Genomic DNA, 24,532 nt, shown 5'->3' with positions numbered 1-24,532 from the left:
TTTTATTGGAAAGCTTTTGTACTTCTCAAAAAATGTTTGTTAACCATCCACTCGCTAATTGGCCAGACTGGGGAGGCATTGAAGAAACCATAGAAATTATACCACATGATATCTAATACCAGAGCATTTACAGCTTCCAAGGCCTTTGCTCCAGGCCATCCATTGTGAGATATAGGCAGAAGCAAATGAGAATATAATGGGAAAACTTGCAAGAAGGGAAAGTAAAAAAACCCCAAACCACTCAAAAATGTATTTTCACTTTTTTCCCTTTAGATAGAAATAAAGAAATGTCCCACTGCTTAATGAGGCAAGGAATGCCTTATGCCCTAGGAAGTGAGAACAAAGATAGACAAAAAATCCATTCTGAACTAGCAGAGGGGTTGATAGGTGTTACCTGGGCCCAGTCCTGTAGCCGCACAGTTTGTAGTAATTGGGAGTGGGGCTGCTGCTGAGCCTCATCCCCAATGGGTACAGCTGTGCAGCACAGGTGAGTAATATTGGAGGTAACGAGCCAGGGAGTGCCCAGGGGCACTGACCAGTCACCAAAGGGAACAGAGGGCACACAGGTGCAATGCATGAACATGAGGGTATAAAAGGTTGGGCTAAAGAACAAGAAGGGCAGACACTTGCAGCCTTCTGGAGTGGTGTGGTGTTACTCTGTATGGGTTGAAGTCTTCTGCTACTGTGTGGTGATGTCTGTGTATTGTGGCCATCTCAACTGTGCCATATGTTGTGGCATGTGCTGCAACACAGTCCTGCCCTTGGTGTGTGGTTGCTGTGGAAAATCAGTGCTGAGACGACACCAGTGGAACAGGATTGCTCCAGACAAGATCAGGACAGCATTTTTCAGGACTTTCCTTGGAGCTGTTTTCTGTTGAGCTTGTGGTAGAAGCTTTCTCTTCTTGTCTGGTAGGCACTGCTGGTTATTTTTGGAAATCACCACTCTGAAGGTAGGATGACTCTTCCTTCTGCTCTAAAGCCCCAATGCCTTTGGCATCTTTGCTTTAAAGTTTTGCAGGGTCACTGTTATGTGATTGTGCTGGGGAGGAAAAAACTCAGATTATCTGCAGGCTTGTTTGGTGCATAAACCTGGGTTCTGTCAAGTGACATTGTCAAAAATTGCAGTTTAAGTTCCTGTATTAAATATGGCTTGTGCAGGTTGTGGTTTCTTCATTTCTCAATGGAGCATGTGACCCCTGGTATCACCATCATTTCCTCTAACATACAATCAGGATTTCAGACCCTGCCACTATGGAATAATGCCTGGTATAGGACAAGTGTAAAAGAACTTTTAAATAGTTCTTGAGGGTATAATTATGGAAATAGCCTTTGGGACAGCCAAGGGTCTTTGAAATCCAAATTTCCCAAAGTGATGCGAAGTGCTGGCTTTGGCATTTGAGGCTGAGAGAATAGTCCTTGTCCCATTTACCAGCAAAAAGCCCAAAGTTAAATATGTCACAAAGTTCACTTAAAGCTGAACTAGAAACATCAAGCAGGTATATACAGCCTGTATCACAGCTTGTGCAGCCGAGCTCCTGCTGGCAGCGTGTAGTGACAGGGAACAGGTGAAGAAACACCTTTGGACTCCCACAGTGCATGGGGATGCTTTGAGGCATTGCTGGGAGAGAGCCAGGTGTAGGATCTGACAATTCATCCTCCATCAGGAACTGTGCTAGGCCTGCTGGGACTTGGCCCACAGACCAACTGGAACCATTGGGCTCTACCAAAATGCCCGTGACTAATCTTTCCTACCCAAAGGAACCCATGTTTTCAGGCCAAGCAGGAGGAGTTTTAGGAGGTCTTTGCTGTTTTTCTCTGTGGTGTTCTCTTAGGTCACTGTTGTGGTACAGCCTCTCAGGAAAGCCAGCCAGCTTTGCTGAATGGTCTAGAAATTGGACTGTAAGGCATTTCTGCTCTTTTAGCAGCACTCTTTCAGACAGCCATGCTTCAAATTACACAGTCTGGGGTTTCTGTTGAGCATAGGTAATGCCCTTGGAGCCGTAAGCCATAAACTTAGCTGTGAATTTAATTTTTCAGTTCTCTACGATACGCTTGACCTTTTGCTAGTGGGAGAGGAAAGAAGGAACAAAACACATGTAGAGGGGGATGCAGACAGATTACTGCATGTTCAGTTATAGTTGTGTATTGAACCTCTGCTGATGAGGGAGACCAGGTGCCAAGCTGTTTTGAGCCAGAATATCATACTACTGCCTCTGCCTAGCTCAGCCCTCCCATTCGGGCTATCCTGACTGTCATTCCCAAATGTGTTACGGGAATTTGTGTCCAGCTCCTTGTATTTGTCTGGCTGTGGGAACAATAGGATAGTCCTGTACCCTTTTGAGGTAGAGGTTTGTCTTTTAAGTGCAGTCTCCTGATAACTGATTCAGTTTCAGCAGTTGATGAAACCAGGTTTTAATGAATGGCAATATAGGGTGCTTTATTTTTAAACCAGCAGTTTACTCTCGAAGCCAGGTGAGCTGTGCCTAAATGTTGCTTTCTGTCAGATTAAGCATAGTCTACACGCAGTGAGTCGGTAACCTCAGGTCTGCAAGTCAAAATTTCCTGCTCAAAGTGGCACTGCATGACTTCCATGCTGAAAGCCATCATGAAGAAGTCAGATTGTCAGCAAGGATTGAGGCTGTTCCCTGCTTGGCTAATGAGTGATCCTTTGGGACCAGGGCCAGCGGTGGGCACCGTGGTGTGAGCAGTCTCACTTGGATGTGTCCCATGTGGCTCCCCCTCGTGTAGGTGAGATGTGGGATTTCACAACAGGGCTGAGTTCTTTTCCCTGTCTAAGGAAACAGAGAATGTTAGTCTCCAAGGCTGTTATCTGGATGCTTTTCATGGACTCTGATTCTCTGTCACTTTTTAAACTACTGCTCTCTGAAATTCCAGTGGCAAATTCTCCTAATTCATAGTAATTACGCTGATAATTAAATAATAATGTGATATGCAGTGTATATCATACATATTTATATACTAAGCCTCCCTTTCTCCTGTTTTATTTTTTTGGCAGAATATAATTGTCAATAAATATCAATGAAATGCAAAGACATTGTCTGATCTTGTGCATGACCTGATCTTGCTCAACTTATTTAGATATAGTTCAAATCAATATGGAATTGCTGGTACTTGTAGCTGAGCAAAGAATAAAATCTCATCTGTTACACAGCAGACAAGCTGATTCTATTTTATAATTACCCAGCAACTATGCATAGACTCCCATCTGTGGCTATATTTGGCATCCAGTTATTCCTGATGTGAAATATACCACCCATGGGAAGAATGCAAGAAATAGACTAAAGTTCCCAAAGACTGGGGCTTGCTTTCTCTTAAAAAAAAAAAATTAAGAGGCTGTGAGCTTTGGCTAGGAGATTCAGAGTGTAAAGGGGAAATAAAGTAAGCATCAGTAATAGCTTGAAATTGTGTGGCCAGTGAAAAGATGAAAAATTGCTCTTATCAATGAATATTGTTTGTGTGGCTTTAAAATGTGTGATGTTCTGGTAGATCATGATTTCCAAGGTGTAGATTTGTCTAGCTTTATTTGCATGTGCATATATGTATCTGTGTATATACATATGTACACAGATGTTTGTGGGGAGTTTAAATAAAAAATATTACTTAGATTCAAGTGTGATCTTAAAACCAGTTGATGTTTTCTACTGAAACAACTAAGTATATAAAAATATGTCATCAAATATTCAGCTGAATATTTGAAAACTTTCTGACTCATGTGAATAGCTTAAGACAGGTTGCTCAATAATAAATATATTTTAACTTTGCCATCATAGCAATGCTTATGTATTGAGAAAAGGTACTTGAAGCCTAGGTGTGCCATTGGAAAATGTAGCAAACACTGCTCTAGAAAAACAGACAGATTTTACTGGATAGAGAGTGTTGAAAATATCCTTTGGAAAGATAGCATGGATTGTTTCTCCCTTGGTTGACCTGCTGAGTAAGTCAGTATTCTTTGATAGGGTCCAAGAGCTTGTGTACCAAGCTTATTGTATAAAAAAGCTACAAACTAAGAAATCAGGTTGTATGTGGAAATAATTATTGGAAGCCACAACCAGCACTCTTATTAAAACTTCCTTTTTGGTTCCTGAGAACATTCTAAGGCTATTAGAAATAATCTACAATGATATGAAGGGGCTTCCACACAAATAGAGTTCTCATTTTAGAAATATATCTAATTACACATATATGTACATGTATAAATAATACATATGCACTGCAGAGCATTTCTTCAGGAGTCTGTTAATGCCTATGTCAAAGGAGCAGGGAGGACAAGTAACCTTGAGAGCAAGGTTTATCAGTTCAGCAGTTTTTGCTCAAGAAATACATAGGCATTTCTAGGCAAAAGTAAGTTTTCTTAGGAATGGCTTTTATTTATGTGGCTGTCCTCTGAAAGGATAGCCTGTGGCTAAACCCAGGAGTGATAACTGATAATGTAATCTCATGCACATAGCTGTGTAAAGGGCTTTGAGTTGAGTTTGGGAGGGAGGGATTCACTGTTTTCAGACAGCACTGGAACAGTGTAAAAAAACTCTTCATTTTCCACAAAGACATGACTAAAGAGTGGCAATCTTACCAGAACATTTTTGATCATCAGATTTTGTTCACATTCCAGATGAGGGACAAAATAGATTCCCTGTTTTATCTGGTATGATTTTCCCCACCCCTGAGGAATGTGTTAATATTTCATCATTTTGAAGAAATGTAGTGGGCAGCATTAAATATTTACGTCTCTCTGAAGTCACCCAGATGCCACCAGGATACCTAGCTCTACATCACACATGCTCTAATTCACCCCCAACACCCACTGTTTACTAATCTTCAGCCCCCGTCTGTGCTGATAATGAGAAAGAGGAAATGGAAACAGCAGGGATTATATGCTACTGAGAAGTCCCAGTTTCTGGTTGTAATTCTTTCAACAAACTCTTGCAGACTGGGCTCCTGCTTTGAAGTTTGAACACCTCTGTATTAGTGCTTGGCTCTGGTGATTTGGCTGACAGATCTGGGTTTGGTTGGTTTATTTGTGGTTGCACGTTCATGGTTCCACATGATGGTTTGCTCTTGCACTCACCTGTGTTGTGCCTGCTCAAAGCTGGGGCAGTGCAGATTGTTTTGCCCGAGCACTGAGATGTTAATTGCTCAAATTTGCTGGTGACAGGTTCCAGATAGAAAACAGTCCTCACATATCTACTGTTCTGTCTGTGTTGTAGCCATGTCGGTGAATGGGGTGATTTTCTGTGTGGTGAATAAATAGGGCCTGTTTTTATAAGGCAGAAAGTATGTGTTGGTCTTGAATGCTGGGCTGCAGCATGCTCTGTTAGTCTGAATCATCATGTCCAGTATACTCAGATGTGTGGGTAGTGCAAGTTTCTAATCTAAACCAAGAACTTCAGAGCCCATTATTGCTTTCTTATCCCCATAGCACAGGACAAGCAAATTGTTTGTGTAAATAGCTTTACATCAGTTTCTCTTAACATCTTCCTGTGGCTTATCTGTCAGGCTGCTGTGCAACTTGTTATTGCTGCTGGGGTGGTCCTTTATTTGTAAATCAAACACTGTTTGATCTCGTGGCAAGTGAGGGGAAGTCATTTATGGCTTAAAAAACAACTTGTGCCATCTGCAGGGTTACTAATATGTGTCTCCAGGAAGTACCCAGGTGTACATAAAGGAGAGCTTCATGTGTGCTTTCCACTCAGAAGCTAAAGAGATAGTTTTGTCTTGTGTATGTGTATGTATCTATGTATTTGTAAGGTGAGACGTAGCATTAGTTGCAAGTGGTTGGCTTACACATAATGACTGCCAAAAATCCCTGTTGGAGCTTTGCTCCTCTGAAAGGTGCCAACCAACAGATTCCTCATCTGTGAAAGGATGGAGGAATAAATGGTTTGTTTACAAGGGATGAAATTTATCAGGCTTCAGATGTTTCCCTTCTTGTTTTAGTGGTCCACAGTCATAGCTGACAGATGCTGTGGTGTCTGGGGTGACTCAGCAAACCCCGCTGTGCCAGAGCTCTGCGGACACGGTGGGTCCCCAGTGTCACACAGCTGCCTTTGCTGCCCCTGCAGTGCCTCTCCCTGGCCCCACTGAAGGGCATGCAGCACTCTGAGCTTGGCTGGAGCAGCACCCTGGGAGGCTGTTTGCTTTGGGCACGGATTAAAAGTGGCTGCGAGGCTGCTGCGAGTTACCTGCTGGGTGAGCAAATTCCTCCCCTCTTGAACAATCCCAAGTGTCTGGGGGGATATAAAAGTGTATTTGCCCCACCAGCAGCTCCAAGCACAGCTCTGGCACAGTCCATTGTGTGTGACTTGATCCTCACAGAGAGGTTGACACATTAAAAGTGACTTTGTAAACGTAGCCCCTTCTTAAAATGGAGAGAAATAACCCATCTCTTGTTGGGAATCCGGGCTGTCTGAAAGCTCCTGGGGGAGCAGCTGGGTGAGGACAAAGAGGCAGTGTGCTGAGAGCAAGCATGGCCACTTCCTGAACTCTTCAACTTCCCCTCAGTGCCTCTGGAGCTCAGGGTCTAGCGTGTCATGTCTCTGCACGCTTACCGAGGGGAAGATGCTTAAGCTGCATGAGGCTCACAGTGCTCTCAAGTGTCTTCCAGTGTAAATAATACCTTGGCCATTTGGCCCAAAACCTTCAGTGGGGGCAGAGCAGGTGCATCTGCAGACATGTGTTTGCACATGCTTTCCTACTACAGCTGCAGGAGCTTAGAGGTGCATGCACAAGAAGGGTGGGTGTGTGTGTGTCTCATGCAAAAGCATCCATTTTATGGGCTGGTTTGTTGGGGGTTTTCAGTCATGCATGTATTTCCTTTTGCATGGGCATCCTATGCATGTTTACACATAAAATACTTGTATCTTTTATTAGCTGAGGGTAATTTAAGACTGAACTGCTGCTCTGTAAATCCTGTTGTTGCTGCCCCTTTGCCAGAGGTCACTACTCTCACATCTCTGTAGATAGGAGGGATTCTCAAAACCATTGTTACTCCATTGCCAATTATTTTAACCCACTGATATAAATTACTGGAGCTAGTTAGGCTCATTTGATAGTAATGAACTAGTGAGAGGTGGTAAGAAGCCCTGAAGCAGCAGATGAGAATGTAATCCCTGGCTGGTGGTCACCAGGAGGCTGCTCACAACATTGATGTCTTCATCTGGCACAGTTTAATTATAAAGATGACATTTTAGTGGAAACCTCTTAATTTATGTAGAAATTGCAGAGAATCCATCTACCCATGGGCAAAGAAGCAGCTCTGATTGGTTTGCTCTGGGTCACTCACTGTAGCCATGGTTTTGTGTGACAGCCTGGGTAGTGGCAGAGCCAGCTTCCTACTAGCGCTTGTCTGGTTTTGCCTGGAAGTGAGAAAAGGGGGAGAGGAAATCTTGTGAGCTTTTGACCGCTAGATCAGCTCCTCAGTGTGGTCCAGGGCACAGGCTGTGGAACCACTGTGCCAGCACACTTGAGGCAGCTGTGGGGTGCAGTGGGAGAACTGAATGGTGGATGCGTGACAGCCACAAATAAGTGTTGCTGCCAGAAGATTTGCATCCCAAATTTGCAGTATCACTGTCTCTTCACTCTCTTTGTACCTTCAAGGTTTTCACATTCATACTTATGTACAGCTAAAGCAAATCTGTGCCCCAGCAAAGATCCTTGCAGTCAGTCTGTAAGGGAACCCCTGTGGGTCTAACCCACCGCTTTCACACAGGCCTTGCCAGGCTGATCAGTCCCCTAGGCATTGTCTATTATTTCAGCTTGCACTCAATAAAGGAATGCCACATTTATCTTCACCCCTCCATTAGCTTGACTGACAAGTGTTTAGTGTTTTCCACAAGGAACGTTTTCCAGCAGAGCAGTGTCTCCTTGCTGACCCTGGTGTAACCATTCTGCCTCTACTGTGACTTGGTAATCTTCAAACTTTACCTCCAGACTGTGTCAGTGCACCTCGTGGTGCACTCAGGGTTAGACTGCCTTTCCAAAATTTGTGTCTTTAAAAGAAAATTCTGATAAAGCACCACCTATTGACTAGTCCTGTAAACATAGTACTCTAATACAGGACTTCACTGTCCTTCCTTTTGTGACATATGTTCAGACCTATTTGCCCAGTGCTAGATAACAGTATGTGGATGCACACTGATACAAGTGTTCTGAAGATATAAACTGCTTTTCATAGGACTCAAACTTCTGTTTACTGTATTCAAATGAAAGTATTTCTGAAAATTGCTGATGACTGCATCTGTTTGAATTCATCAATTCACTACCACTCTGAACATTTGATAAACAAATACCCTTGAACTGAAATTTCCCACGCCTGCAGTGTAGTTACATTCTCCACTACCGCATTTGTTTCCCCTTTAAAAGCAGGGGGGGAGGCACACTGAGTATACTGTGGCAGAATTGCATTCAGCATTTGGTATTAATATACAGTACAAAAAGGTCCATTGAATCATGGAGTGACTCAGAAGGCAGTAGAGGAGGGCTTTTTGGCTATGCAGAAATGTCAGTGGTTCAGCATTAGATCAGAAATTTCTTTACATGTTGTGAGGGACAGTTAGTTGTTTGATCCGATGTTAAAAGTAAGCACAGTGAGTCTAGCAAGGTGTGGTGAGGAGGAAGTGTGTGTCACATGTTCCTCACAGGAAACGAGCTGGAGCTGCTGGGGAAGTTCAGAACTGGGTGACCTCCAACAGATTCAAATAGCACAGGTTAGTGCTCTTAAAACATCTCTTTGGCTGTCCTGCCGAGGTTCTGCAGATGTATTTTCTCTGATTTTTGGCAGCAGTGGATGAGGGGTGCTCTGTATGGCAGTTGTGCTAGCGGGCAGTAAGCAGCGTAGGATTTCAGAGCAGAGCTCTACAGCGCAGAAATGGGAAGCTCATCTGTGAGTTAGCTTGGTTTGTGCAAAGCTTGGAGCCTGTCTTGCGGTACAACAGCAGTGGGGCCTGAGTCACGTTAGACGTGTGGATGAAATCTCCGTCTTGTTAAGACTTTCATAAAATAAATTAAAGGTCTGGTTTTTTAATAGATGTAGTCAGTGTCAATAAATACCAGAAAGCACTTTTCCAAGTAGAGGTTAAAATCATTGACTATAGTGAAAACTTCTTTTAGTTTGTTTTGGCTGTACCAAGTATATAACTCTTCTCTTTGATTTTACTGGCATAGTTTCTTGTTAAGGTGTTCTTTCATTCCTGGTGATTTCTGTTGAGAAATTGCATCATGACTTTTCTGTTCTGGAGCGTTTCAACTTGGGAACACATTGCATCAGGAATGAAATTAATCTGTGTTGGTGCTGGAGAATCTGGGAGCTCTCAGAGGGAGACTTTAATAGGATGTATGTTTTGTACTCTATCACAAATATGGATTTGTTACTTTTAAATTACTGGGCAATTGTGATTAATTACAAGTCTTAAATGCAAAGCTGGAGTGAAAGTTACAAAGAAAGCAACATTCAGGATGATAAAATGTATAATACAGTAGTAAGTGCACAGAATCTGAACTGAAATGAAATCCTAGTGTGGAGTCCACGTGGTGCTGGGAGAGCATGGGGGAGAGGAGGTGACAACCCCACAGCCAGCTCCAGCTATGGTGGCTGGAGGCCAAGGTGCTCATTCTGCACCTTGGGTCACAGCTGGTGAGGCAGAGGGACTTGGACAGGGGTGGTGGCAGCAATCTCACACGAAATGCAGCTGCTGGGCATGACAGTCCTGTAACAAGGCCATGCCAGGCATTAAAATCAGAGATCTGAGCATTGGGCAGGAAGTCCTAAAGCTGCCCATGCTTCTTCCCAAATAGTTTAAAAAAATATTTTTCTGGTCATGTAGAAAATCAGACTGAGTTTCACAGCTCTCTCACCCTCCTTGTACCACCTAGAGCATTCATCCTGATGTCAGTGCAGAAACACCAGCGTAAGATGAATGCAGTGGCTCATGCTGGGCCAGGCTGCTCCAGCACGTGGAGCTGGATGCTGCACCTGGCCCTGCTGCCGGGCGTGGAGGGTCTTGGCAAGCTGGGAATAGCAGGGCCCTGTTCCTGGGCAGTTAAACAGCTCTGTGGCTCAGCCTTGCAGAGCTTTGCTCTCGTATTTCAGGTTTGGAGCTTTATATGCAGAGAAGGCTTTGGCCTTAGCTGGGCTCCTCTGCTTCTGTAAAACCAGCAAGTATTCAGAGAGCCAAAGTTCTGCCCCAAATCAGCCTTTCTCATGTATTAGGGTTTATAGTCTTCACTGGAGCACTGTTTGACTAGGAATGTGATTTAAAAGCAATTTAGTAAAATCCCACTGCAGACATTTTCATTTCAGCCTAATCCTGTCTTACAGCGACTCATCTCAAATAGATTAGGAGTTGTTTTAAGCTAAATGTAATGGCTCGTAAATAATATATTTGAGCCTCCATGCAGTGGCTTGTGCCGGGTATTTGAAATGGAATTAAAAAATAAACTGATACACATTCCTAAATAAATAAACCCTAACACTTCTACTCTGCTACCAGGAGTGAACATATTTGGATAACAGGATTGAAAGAGCAGGAGAGTTGTTCAAGAGGGGGGATTTCTGAATGGGCCTTTTCCAGCAGCTTGTATTATGAAATCCAAGGAAAGAATGTTTCTTCCTCTAACAAATTAAAAAGGAAATCTGCAAAAAGAGGAAAGGGAATAAAAAGTACAGACTAAACAAAATGAATTAAAATTGCATTGGAATGAGAGAGAAGGAAACCAAAAAGAGAGCATAATAAAAAATGGAACCAGATGGGGACAAATTCTGTGCTTAGGAAGCAAAGGCTACTCTTCTGCTGCACTTCAGAAGGAGGAGAGACTGTGTACATGTGTCTGTGCATTTATTATCTATGGAAGAAAAATTCATTTTTCTGTGTGCTTTTCTTTTAGTTGTTTGGTTTTTTCTTCCCTTTCAGCAATGCTAATATAGAATTTTATGGATTTGAGGGAGCTTCAAATTTAGATTAAAGCCTCATTAAAGAGTCTTTAATTCTGCAAATAAATAGAATGAACTATTCAATGTCACCTTAATCACTGGCCAGTTTTACTCCCCGAAAACTACATGGCTGTGTTGCACTGTTGAACTTGTGTCCACTGTGCACTTGGATCCGTAGCACAGGGTTATTCTGCTCTTGCAAGGGAAAAAGTAGGAGTTAAGATGTGCAACACCAGCTACGATGTGCAACACCAGCTACTGCAAACCAAACCTGCATAGGCCAGCTTCAGAGAGTTTGCAGCAGAATCCCCTTGTGGGTTTCATTTTGCCACGTAGTGTATGCCATGGTGCCATGGCTGTGAGGGACTGGGCTCTTGAGACTGATTTCTAAATAGAAGTAAATCTGTAAAGTGCTGAGTGGCTACTGTTCTTACATTTTATTTTAAAATTACTGATTTTTAAAGATTTTATTTTGTTGTTTCTATTACTGAATACATAAAATGGTCAAGTGTATTTTTTGTGGGGGTGTTATTTGCAGCACAACTGTCACATCTTCCAGGCTGTTGCCTCTCCTTTTCTTCTCCCCCACACATTTGTTTCAGCTTTTGCATGCGTTTTTCTCTAACCTAAACTACAGAAACCTCCGAATTACAAAGGTAGTTGTTGAACCGTATCTCTTACTAGGAGCAGCTGTTGTAGTGGGTAGCTCTATTAGTGGTACCATCACATCCATGGCTTTTTATGCCTTTCTGTTTTCCTTCCGCCGTTTGGAATGGCTTTTACTATGTATGCGATGCTAAAGTTGGAAGAATGATCTTAAATTTGTTTGAGAATAAACTGGGTCCTCTGGCCTCAGTGACCAATAAGGAGAATCCAGCCTGTGTGTTTTCCTGTTCTGATTCCTCTTTAGAAAGAGGGGGGCTCTTCTTTACAGTATGCTGTCACTTTCTCGTGCAGAATTCCTACTTATTCAAGGAAATACATAATGGACACATGCTCAGGCTCTGTGATCCCCAATGGTTCACAATTAATAGTTCTTTTCCTTTCTTTCTTGCAGGATTGTGCAACCCAGGAAATCTTATTGCTATTTAACTAACTTCAGGAAGTGTATTCTGGACTGAATTGACCAATTCTATGCAAGCATCTCCTGCTGGTGACCAGGTACAGAGCCTGTGGGATCTGCACTGAAGGGTGGGAGTCATGGGGTGAGCAGCAGCGCAGGAAGCTCCTCTGCTGTGTGTCATTCCTGCCTGTAAGAGTTGAAAGCCATCTCATGTCTTAGGTTGCAGTGTGACAGTACAGGAGCCATTCTTCTCCAGGGCAGTGCCAGTTTACAGGCATGCTCTGATGTGCCACACCTTTCCTAATGTCAGATTTAGGTGCCTTAGGTCACATCAGATTTTATGCCAAATCCATAAGCTTTTAACATGTGCAGTGAGTTATTTTCTGTTTGTTTTTGTGGGGTTTTTTCCATTCCAGTTGTACAATGCTAACAGTGAAGGAATTAAAGGCTTAGGAGCTAGGTCAGGAGACCTAAGGTGTGATATTACCAGGCACAATGAATCTGTAGTTGTCATGAATTAGAGCAGATGACATTACACTTGAAAACTGCGCAGTGAAGCCTGCAATGTTTACAGTTTGGTGCTAATGAACAGGTACAGTATGAAAAGGTTCACTGAAACACATAGTTAGTAAGAAAGAACAGTAAAGGTTTCAAACACATAGTTAGTAAGAAAGAACAGTGTGTTTACTTTAAAAAAAAAGGTTTTGTTTAGTTAATTTTTAATTTAATTTTTGGTTCAATTTTCTTCTCATTGCAACATTGCATCAGAAAGCATGGGCTGTAGATAGGCTGCAGTGTACTGATCTGGAGCTGGTGCACTCCAGCAGATCGAGTGTTTCCTATCACAAATGCTCTGTGTTGTAAACACCAACTGTGGCTTCCTTATGGTTACTGGGCCACGTAGAAACTGATGCTGGGAGGGTCCCAGAGTGGTTTGGGATTTTGGTTCCCTGTGGACATGAGCACAAAACCATTCAGGGTTTCTTCTAGATAAGTCTATAGCTGGTCTGAGCGGGTTGATGCTTCGGTGTAGTTTCAGCAGTGCACTTGCTTTGGAAACCACAGTCTGGAGAAATCTGGGTGCTAGGCTTGGGAGATGTGAGAGGGAAGAGCTAGTCCCAGGAACAGACAAATGTCTCACTTCATTTGTGGATCCACAGCTCTTACCAGACATGGATTGCTGCTGGATGAGGATTGGTGCAAAGACTGTTGTTTGGAGGATTATTCCACAGAACTGTAAAAGATGGTACCACTGCGTGGTTGGTAGTCAAACCTCCCTGTTTGGGTAGGAGGGGATGGGCTGTTCAAAGAAGGGAGACAAGCAGGATAAGGAAGATATGGGTATTTATAAACTGGCATTTATAAACTTACAATGCAATACTGAGATAAAGATGATGCATTGTCACTCTCGGCCATTGCACACCTGATATGGGTTTATGGAAGGTCCCAGAAACAGCAGAAATAATGACAGCACAAATCCCACCTGTGAGGAAGGACTGGAGGAAATATGACTGCTTAGCCCAAAGAGTAGAAGTTCAAAGAGACATGTAACCAGTTTTCAAATTACCATGAAGAGGAAAGGAATTAATTCTTTTATGCATCATTTCTAAATAGTATGAAAAATAGTAAATGAAATCACAGCAAACAGAGGTCTAAATAGAGTACTGGGAAAAGCTTCATTGGCTGGTAGGATAACAAGATAGATGACAGGGATATTGCGGACTTTCCATCAGTGGAGATTTTTAGAGAAAAAAGAGATGAGTACTGCCAGGAATGATATAATCTATGGTGACTCAGGGGAAGGAAGGGTAGATGCCCTCTTCCAGCCCTGCTGTCTGTTGTTCTGTATTTCAGTCTCCTTGTTGACAGTGACTTTGAATTTTTCTGGTTATTGATGAAAGCTGAATAGTTATTTTAAAGGCGATAAACATTTCCATATGATGGTACAGTGTATTTCATACTCCACTTTTCAGGGAGGGAATGGAAAATGCTGTTTCTGAGTTTCCTGAGGAGGTCTTTCTCTTGGAAGTAAACAGATAAAATGAGTGCATTATACTGTGCACTGTGAGAAGGTATTGAGCTGTTGTTAGCAGCTGGCAGGGTAATGACCAGGTCTGCTCCTTGCCTAAGAGGGGGACCTGGAAAGGCAGGTCCTGCTGCCTTCTCAGGTGAACAGAAAACTGCTCATTTACATCACAGATCTCAGAAGTCTGGTACTAATGGCAAACTTCAAATTCATGCTGGCTGCATTGGGCTGTGTTGAGCAGCATTCCCTAGTAGCAAGTTTTGGTGGATCAATGCTCACCTGAAGAAGTGTTTGGCTGCAGAGCTGAGGCTCTGTTCACGCAGCAGCCCCGGTGCTGCTGTACCCTCTCTGTGCAGAGGCAGGGCTTTTTCTCTGTGTGGTGCTGCCTGGACTGGTTCTCCCTGTGACCCAGCCTCCCGTGAGCCTGCCTGCTCACAAGGGCCTTGGCAGATGTGGAAAAAACAATGAACCCTGCGCCATCATTTTTTCAGGACTGCCAGTCATCAGGACTGCAGTTTAAAAGAGAAAGTAGACTTCATGAAAATGATAATGTCTTAGGACCTCATAAAACCAAACCAAAGCTTCCTTTCAGCGGTGAGTTTGATCCAGATACTATAGCTCTCTGAGTTTAGAAAAAAAAATTGCTTTTTATTTGCAAGCTTGTGGCCTCAGATTTGAAGTAGCTCTTAACTCTCCATCTAATTACAAATTCTGGTTTTGAAAGCAAAGATGCTAGTAGTTACGGGTCAGTCTGCCATGTGCTAAATTTAGCTTTCAAATTTACTTAAAATAAAGTTTGTAACCAAATTGTTCAGCCAGTTTGATCAGGGTTTTGGCCATATTTACAGGATTCAGCAGATGTGATGATAACTTTAGCTGGGGTTCAACAACTATGACAGCCACTCTTGTTACAGATAAGGGGAAATGGGTTGCCACCCTCCAATACTTGCTGTTTCAGGGCACCTGCACTGAGCACAGCAGCCTGCAGGTACCAGTTTCTTTTCTCTTCTAATCTGCTGGTAGTCTGGCGCTAGCAAGGACAAATTACAGCTGTGCTTTGGAGCAAGAGCTTTTGTTGAATGTTCTGAACAGGAAATGCTAGTGCTGAATGATGGTATGTGGCTGCTTTTGGTTTTGTGGGTATGTTTTCGTGGCACTGGTATGTCCTACATACTTTTTTTTTAGCTTGAACTACACTAAATTACTACTTTCATGCAGTAAACCTGTGTTTGGAATACCAGCAGGAGCTCAGCTAGACCTGCTATCTTGGGTGGAGGCCAATAACCTGCAAACCTGTCTGTTCCCTGCGTCCCAGTGAGTTCCTGTGCCACCTGTGTGGCAGGCTGCCTGCTAACACAGAGGTGCCATGCTGGCTGGCCACCACCTCCAAAGCACGGGCAAGAGCCAGGAGGCACTGCTGACCCCGGAGCAGCTGGATGAAGCACCTTGTCTCTCCTCAGGCAATGGCCTGTGGCTCCTGCCGAGTTCAGGCAAGATGTGCATTTGTTCCTCTTGGCATATTCACCTTCCTGGCCTGTCTGCCTGGGCCTGAGCTGTGCAGTCACCAGCTGTGGCCTCACATGGGCTGTCACTACAGTGGCCTGAGCCCCCTGGTAAACCCATGCCCTCCAGGGCAGGCACCCACGTGGCACACTGCCTTTGGCTGCACTTGCTTCATGGAAACGTTTTGTTGTTGAAAGTCATAGAAGACAGTTAGAGATATAAATATTTAAAATAAAATGCAGATAACTGAGTGGAACCTCTTGGCTTTTACTCACCATGACTTGGAAAACACTCTCTTTTGACATGTGTAGACTGAACCAGCTTCCTAAGTATCAAGTGGAGGGGTGTTGTGCGTTTCCAGCTGGGGTAGCTGCAGCAGGCAAGGCAGCTGTGCTGTTTTCCCTCTCAGGAAGGCAGTTCAGGACATGCCTTTGTCTTTGTGTAGGGGGAGATTGACTAGTTTGTGTCCTGAGCTGTGACTTTGCCCTGACTATTTTTTTGGCAGAATCCATTAATAATCATTCTTTCCAGCTTCTCCTCTTTGCTTACTAGCTAAGTACTTGCCATGTGCAGCTGTAAAAAGTTGTTTCCAAAGAGAAATAAACTGAAGCAAAAACTTCTGTAATTGGAGATGGGGAGGAAAGCAGATGGGTGTTTTCAGTTTGTTGTCCTTGGATGCTTTTTGTTTCACTTGTGCCACGCTTTAAACCAGAGCCCTTTACAGGACTGTGTGCCCTCCTGCTTCTGCAATCTGTGTCCTCCCAGGCCTAGCTGGAGCAGCACCGATTTGCCTGTGTCCCTTGCAGGACCAGGGGATAATGGGGGCAGTCAGCATCAGTCAGAGAGCCCTGTGCTTCATCAGCAGTGCCATGATGTCAGTACATCAAGATAGAAATCTCTTCAGGTCTGAAACTTTGACAAGACATAAAAATAGTTTCCCTCTCGCTCTGTTTTTTTGGATTTTTTTTAACCCAAACCCCACATTATTAAACACATACAAATTTTAGTGCCTCTCTAGGTAGATCAGGGAATTTAAATTCCTGCGGTGTCTTTCCTGTAACATTAGAATTGCTTCGAGTTTGAAGGAACCACAGACTGATGAAAAACAGAACTGGTACCTTGCCATCTATTAGATAATTGCCAAAACAAGGAGAGAAGCCTATTTCATAAATGAAATCTTCAGAAGCTGTCTTTACTGATAGGGCTTCCAGCTGAACAATGGAACCTTAGGTTAGTCACAGACAACTTAACTGTGTGCCCTTACAGTAGGTGTTTAAATTGGCATCACCTGCTGCAGATGTGTGCTGTGTACTTGGATGCATACATGCAAATTTCATGGTCCCAGTATCATTAAGTATTCAGCTAAAGGCCCAGGTGTCTAATCTGAAACCTCCAGTTTGATGTTATCTCACCTATATTTCATGAACATATATATTGCATAAATATCAAGTCCTGCTGCAAAAGCAGATGGAAGGATTTATGTAAAAATGCTTTACAAAGCTATTGTGAGTAAAATTTTTATTGTAGCTCTGCTCTAGTAAATGAAACAAAGTGTAATTGTGGTTGGTCAATACTTTGATCTCAGCTTGGCTTATAATGATATAAATACGAAGAATATTAGTATTGCCTGGATTTTGTTCTTTGTATTTTGGCAGCTTATTTATGAAATAATTGAAACGTCTCTTAGCTGTACCTCTCTTTTCCAAGTGACTTTTGACATTTTTTTCTTGCCAAAAGGCAGCGTTGGAAATACTTAACAGAAAAATTCATCCTCGTATTACTCAGGATGTTTTCCAGATTGGACCAAGTGGAAATTGCTGGTGATAGGAACAGCACATGAGTATTGCTGGTGATTGCACACATGCAAATTCTGATGCTGAAGGCTGAGGTCTCTCCTATAACCTGTGGAGAGATGTTCAGTGTGCTGTGGGTTAGATTTTGACTGCTCTGCCAAGAGACAAACTAAATCCAAACAGAGGAGGGAGAATTTCAGGTTTGTCCTTCCACTGCTTTAGCTGCAGATGGGAATCTGAGTGAGCAGGCACCAGGGCATCAGACTCCTTGCCTGGGGATGTCTCTAAACACAAGTCCACAGGTTCCCAAAGCCCCTGGGCTGGAGCTGACCCTTCTGCAGGGCACTCTGCAGGCCACCAATTTGCTTTGGAGCTGCCCTTCCCTAGGAGTGAGTCTAGAGCAGGAGATCTTCTGCAGGGTTTCTGTACATATTTCCATTAGGTAGCAAGTTTCTTGTCCAGTAACTGGTGTTGGAGGCAGGAAGTGCTGGTCAGCTCAGAATAAGGCATATGATGGATTCAGCAAATTCAGTACTCAAAGAAAACATGAATCTTTATTGTCCCTGCTGCTGTTCTGCTTTAGCCCTAGAACTTCAACTGGCAGCCCTCATCATTTATCATACAGATTCTCATTACTGCTTTTGGATTATATCTTCCTCTAAGTCAAAGACTTCTTACATCTGGAATGAAACCAGCGCAGTTCCTACTAAGGACAGGTGGTACGTTTTTTTTTTAATGAAAAAAAAATTGACTCTTAAGATTTTTCTAGTAGTTTCAACTCAATATCAGATTAAAATCAATATTTTTTAAAAGAGAGAAAATGGTCAGATTTAGTAGATTTTTATATATGATGCAAAGAACCAGACAATGCAGAGATAATGACAACCTGCTTTATTTAATGGTTATCTGATCTGTTAGTTTTGTACAATCCATCTAAAGGTAGTTTTAAGGTTGTCTTATTGAACATTTTTAATAGCAGTAATGTGTTGCTTCCTCTGTCTATATCTCTGAAGTTGCAGGAGAAGTTTACTGCTGGATTCTACCCAGGCAGATAATTGGGTGGTGCAGGAGCATAACATTTTGGCTTTGTTTTTAATATGGATTAGAGTAAGGCATCATTTACCAGTACTGTCAGGATATTAGGTGATCATTTAATTTCACATGTGCAATTAGGTGTTTTCAGTAATATTATTACTTTTTTGTTTTTAAATTGATCCTTTTCAAACCAAAATGTGTATGGTAAAACATTTGAGATTAATTTTGATCTCTTATCCTTGATTTACCTTCTGGTTGGGTTTTTTTATTGATTTGGATGCAATTTCTAAAGTTTTGTAGACCATTGAGAGCAGATAATGAACTTTTGGCCACAGTATCTTGAGTAGTTTGGGATGAGCTAAGATTGGCTCCAATGTGAAGAAGGGGCAGTTGAAGTCCCAGAGTTTGGGGAGGGGTTGTTTGCTCAAGAAAACCCTCTCATTGCTTCAAATTACATTTGTCCCCTCTTTTCCCTCCCCTTTATTATTTCCATCCTGATTTTAAAGTCTCTTCCACAGGTTTGTTTTTATATTTCCCAGATCCTTTAAAAATAATTACTGAAACCATAGCAGCCCATGTGAAAGCTTTCCGAGACACAGCGTGAACTAGAGAGCAGGCCAAACCTCAGAGGCAGAGCTCTTTTCCAAGCAAGGAGGAATGGATACTGAGAATTTCTTTGGGTGTTTGTGCAAATGGGTTGTTGTTCAGTTTCTGTGTGTGCAGATGCCCAGCATACACTGCCCAGCTTCACCTATATCTGCATTTTGGGGAGTTGAAAGTGGTAGTCATTTATTACTGTAAGCTATCATGTAAAATTTGTAAGAGTTTCATCTTGTAGCTATTCTCAGGAGGATCTAAGATAAAATACTTACCTTGGTAAATACTGAAAGTTTGCAAAGTAATGGTATATTTTGTATATGGGATATATTCATTTTTAAGTCAGTAAACTGAAGATTTTCAATTGCTCTGTTGCAAACTTGTGCTAATTCCTTAGGCAATGTGAATTGTAAAAAAGTAACTGTTTTGTAGCAGCCCAGTGGTGTCTACAAAGAACTTGATTTTTCCTGGCCATGTTACTGAAATAAGCTTTCAAACGGCAGATCAAATGGTGTTTTACAGCTTTTTGAAGTGGAGGTCAGAGAAAGTTTGTGAACACAAGGAACACAGGGGATATGCAGAATGAGTTCTCCTTTAGTACCTGCTCAGTTAGTAGGAAGTGGGGTGAGTTTCTGTTCAGTGGGTGGTTTGTGAGCAGGGCACAGAGGGTACATTATGGGGAGTTTGTTGATAGGCTGTGGTCCTTGGAGACAGATGACAGCATATCATGCTGGTTGCTCTCCCCAGGTTCTTGGAGCAAGGTACCAGCAGTGCTGAGCACTAGGCATGGCATCTCTGTGCAAACTATGGCTATGGACCTTGCTCCACCAGCCTTCCTGATCCAAAGGATGGTGTTGTGCGAGTCAGTGCCAGCCTTGCCTGCTGACTGTGACACTTTTCAAATTCATTACTTATGTGCAAATATGATTTGGTGCCTCACAAATTATCTGGTCTAATGACTAACCCCCAGATACAGTGCAAATCCCTCCACAGGAGAGAACATCAAGGGACTTCATGGGATGCACTCTTCTTAATCTATAAATATGACCTCAGAAAGTTCAAATGCTTCAGCAAAGTCAGAAGGTACAATGAGTCTCATCCAGTTACCTCTGAAAACTGGTCTGAGCCTTTCCATGAACTCTAATGAGAATAAATTCAAGCTCTCCATCTCTACCCTGTCCAGTGGAGATATCTCACCACTTTGCAGCTTCAAATCATTCAAAAATAACTTCAAGAATGGAAAATTAGATTTTTTTTAAATTAAAATCTCTGCCAGGCCTGGTTGCCTGTTTCTCACAAAACTGATTTATGGGTCTTGCTGCGTTGAACTGAGGCCTTTATTGACAATAACCTGGCTCTGAGGTGGTGGTTCTCTGCACTGTCTATGGTGGAGCAGGCTCCCTTACATTATGCAGATCTGGGGCTGGCTTTTGTTTTGTTTTTCCCACACTCCAGGCAGATCAGTCTTTGATTGCTCCTCTAATGGCAGGTATTCAAGTTACTCTAATTTACGTCAACACCTGGGCTGTAAAAACTCCAATGCACTCTTGCCTGTGCAGTTGGTCTTTCCCTGATGACTGCCCAGGCCACTTAGCTTTTTGTTTGGGCTTTTGATGTGAAATCTGAGCTGATCTCTGTGCGCTGTAGTTTTTCAACATTCTCATAGGAATATTGTAATATTTATAAGAGGGACTGGAAAATGATGCTTTAAATTCATTCCACATGTCTTGCCCTTATATGCCTCAGATTTCCCCTTTAGTGGCACTTACTATTTTAATATAATTTAATAGATGCTGCCTTTAGTAGAACAGCCACAATTCACTGCATGTTTAGTAAGACTTAGTTGATTGTGATGAAGAAAATGCTTTATATTAAAAAAGCCTATTTGAATGCTGAATTGAATTCTAAACCTATACCCACTGAGAAATGAAACAATCTGATAGTGTGGGAGGTCCTTGATCCTTTTCTGCAAGTAATCCACTGTTGTTGTTAAATGTTTGTTAAATGTTTTTGACTGCTGCTTTGTGTCATCCTGTTGATTAGAAAAAGATGAATGAAGGCACCATCAGCAATGGTGTGGTGCAGGTCACATCATTATTCCTTTAGTGCCTTGGGCATGGAGAGGATGTGGTGTGGGGTATCCCATAGCTCCCACAATGTAATCTGTAGTTCCAGATGGGCTCTTTTCATCCCAGTGTCAGGACTTGCAGAGATTTGCACCTTTCATTATAACTACTGCTCTGAAGGGGACTGCAGCACACCTGTGGGGGGGGCAGCAGAAGTCCACCAGCAAAATCCCAGAGCTTGCTCTCCATATTTGATTACTTTCTTGACTTTTTTCTGTGTGCATTAAACGTTGCAACAGCTCAAATGTCCAAAAACCCCTCCATTTGGACTAATTTATGGTACTTTTGGCCTGTTATGCTACAAAAAAAGTGGATAGAAAGGAAAAAAATGCTCCAGGTTTCTGTCAATTGGATTCAAAGAGCAGGATTGCTGTTGTGTTACACAAAGCGAACAAGTGGTCAGGGCTGCAACAACCTAGAAATAGAAGTGGAGCAATAGGTGGAAAAGCAAAAGGTGGATATGGTCATGTAAACAAAAGCTAATGGTAATGGTAATCACCCCATGGTAATGAGCTGGGGATTCCAAAGGTCAGGCCATCCCTTTCTGCTTCTGGGTCACCAGGTGTGGCTTGTGGGAAACATCTCTCCCTGCCCCTCTCTGTTTGCTGCCTGCCGCTGCCAGGCCATGAGTGACCCTGCCTGCTCAGAGATGAGTGGTGCCATGTTATAAGGATAAGATGGTGGAAAAAGTACTGGTCTTAAGTGCAATTATTTTTGTTCTGATTTAGGACTAAATAGTCTGGAGGCAATACTTGAGTTTAAGACAATTCTGGGGAGAAAGCTGTGCAGTGCTGAGCAGCCACATGGCATTGAGTGATCACTACTACAGTGATGAGAAACGGGAAAAAGTAGCACCATTGCAGAGAAGCTCTTGGGTTATGTGTTAGGAACACTGTTTTGAGAACACAAAATGTTCACAAGGAGGAAAAGATGAGGGAATAAGCTGGAGAGAGACATCAGGTCCTTTCTTGCCCCAAGTATGTTGTCCCTGTGTGGAGAGGTTGCCCCTGTGGCCTCTCCAGAGCACTGGGAGTCAAGTGTCCCTTTCAAGGTCACCTCCAGCCTGTGAGACTCCTCCTTGGCTGTGCTGGGGCAGTGCCTGGATAACAGCCTCGTGTGTTGGTTCCAGCATTCACTTTGACGAGAGGTGGGTGGTAGGTAGTGAGGTGTTGAAGGCAGCTCTGCTCTGGACAGCTGAAGGAGAGCTCACAAACAGCTCATCCTTAGCCATCATTTCTGTCTGGGAGAGAGGGTGAAGCCTTTTGCCCTCGGGCTTTTTGCAGAGTGGCTGGGGGAAAGGCCCTTCATTTTTTTGGTGTGGGGACACTGATGAGATGGAACTGGCAGAGGTGGCAGTGTCTGAGCACATGTCCTCCTCTCCTGAGGACTGGAGTACAGCCCAGTAATTCAATTTTTCTGCTGGATTTAGCCCTGGCCTCCTGCTGAGGAATGACACACATGTGCCTGTTTCAAGAAGAGTAAGCTCCCTCCTGAGGTGCCTGGTGCAGCAGGGGCTTTGCTCCAGGTGTCCTTTGCAGCACTGAGGTCCTGTTCCCCAGGACCTGGTTGCTGTGGTGGGGAATGTGACCTGACCCTTGTTGCCTGAACAGACAGGAGTATTTTTGTACAACTCCTCTGGGCACACTTGCTTAAAGAAATGACAGGAGTATGGATTAGATGTAAGCAATTTCTCTTTTCATTGAGTTCATTGAGTCAGATACTTTCTGCTAGTGTTTGCTCTAACATTATCAGCTTTTCTCAAGTCTACATCCAAACATGTAGACTGACCAAAAGTTTAGCTGTTTTTTCCAAACAGGGACTATATTGGTTACTAGAGGCAGTCCTCCAAAGTTAGCCATTGCCTGTGATCCTCTGCATATCTTGAAAAGTATTTCACTGAAAAAATAATATTTTTAAAATACTTGGATTAAAACAATGTTCTATCACCATAGCAGCCTATTTCTTAGCTGTAATTTTCTATGGATGCAGCACTGCTGGTTTTTCTCCATAAAGATCTCAATTGTGTTTGGCAGATGAGGTTTGCTGGATGCGACTTGCTGTGGAGCATAGGTGCATCTGGCTGTTACTGCTCTCACCCCTGGGGTCATGTGCTGGCTCAGGGCTCTCTTGACTCTCTTGTCACTGACACACACAGTAACCTGCTCTGTTACTGTATTCCTGTGGCGGTAGGAAGTAGATGCAAAGTGTTTAGGGCGTTTTAGTTCTCTGGGAAATTACCCAGTGTGAGCTGTAGATCATGCTGACTGGAGGATCACTGCACTTGGCTGGATGCTCTGGGATGAGGGAGTGAGCATGCGGAGTGTGGAGGAAGATGGAGATGCTGTAGGGTTGACAGAGCACGGGGGCCTGGGATAACATGCATAGAGACATGAAAGCACCTGACAGCATCCTCACTTTTTTTCCCTAACTAGTCATGTCTTTTGTTTGTTCTTGTTATTATTTATCTTTACTGGTTCTCACTAGCTCCCCAACACCTGCACCTTTCGTATACCTCTTACAATGGCATAACTGATAAACTAACTCTGCAATTTCTTGAAAAGGTATGTCCAAAACAAAAAACATATCCTCTCTCTGCAGCTTAAGTAGGGCAGGAAAAATGCTCACTTTGATACTGGCTTGACATGTTTTTTTCCCAGGACCTACCCCATACACTTCTGCTAGAGACCCTTCAGGCTCTTGCCTTCCACTTCTCCGCTTTTGGTCCCTGCCTGCAGCAGGATGGTGTTGCATCCCGTGCATCAATCACTACTGAATTGGAAAAGGTGCACTTCCCATTGGGACATCCTCCTGTGTGTTGTTCAGCTTGGGCCAAATCCTATTTCAGGGCCACATAGACCTCATCCACTTCCATCTGTGCCTGTGAATAAAGCTTCTCATCCATCACCCCTCCAATGGGTCTAGGCAGGAGCTCTCCATCGCTGACTGGTACACCTCCTCTGCCCTGGCATTTTGTGTAAGGGGTGGCATTTTTCTGTGTGGTGGAAAGTCATACTCAAAGTCATACTCATTTCGGGCACTGCAGAGAGTTTCCTTGAAATGCCAAAAGTCCCCAGTAAAGTAGGCTTCCTCTCTCTGGCAGCAGCAGCTCCCCAGAATTTCCCTGGGTCTCAGACACCCAGAGTTACTTCTCTTCTGTTGGTCTCTCTTTTGGCTGTCCAGATCTCTGCAAGTGGTTTTAAGGGTGAAAAGTTAGTGCCTCCTTTTGGTACCACAGCTTCCTCAAGACAGGATAGGACAATCTACATTCTCACACCCTTGTAATGTCCTGTCTCAAGCCACAAAGTCTTGTAATCCCCTGCACCAAAAGGATTGCCTTCTCAGCCAAAAACTATTCTTAAAAGACCATCACTGGTGTTAAAGGACTCAAAAATACTGACAGTAACATTTTAGATGTCACTTTGTTCCCCTGGAGTTGGTGAGCTG

The 24,532-nt window shown here is 43.2% G+C and overlaps 1 protein-coding gene across 1 annotated transcript in view; it reads left to right on the top strand.

Annotated features, from left to right (window-relative positions):
• Nucleotides 1-12,001: 12,001 nt before the first annotated feature.
• Nucleotides 12,002-24,532, top strand: part of WIPF1 (WAS/WASL interacting protein family member 1) — a 22,298-nt gene continuing 9,767 nt past the window's right edge. The window contains exon 1 of the mRNA XM_031058429.1: nt 12,002-12,106. The gene's annotated coding sequence lies outside the window, so the exon portion shown is untranslated. The remainder of the gene's footprint in view (nt 12,107-24,532) is intronic.

The sequence above is a fragment of the Geospiza fortis genome, unplaced genomic scaffold, assembly GCF_000277835.1.
Source record: "Geospiza fortis unplaced genomic scaffold, GeoFor_1.0 scaffold112, whole genome shotgun sequence".
Classification (NCBI taxonomy): domain Eukaryota; kingdom Metazoa; phylum Chordata; class Aves; order Passeriformes; family Thraupidae; genus Geospiza; species Geospiza fortis.
The sequence above is the reverse complement of the archived record's forward strand: the minus strand, read 5'-3'. Positions and strand labels throughout refer to the sequence as shown.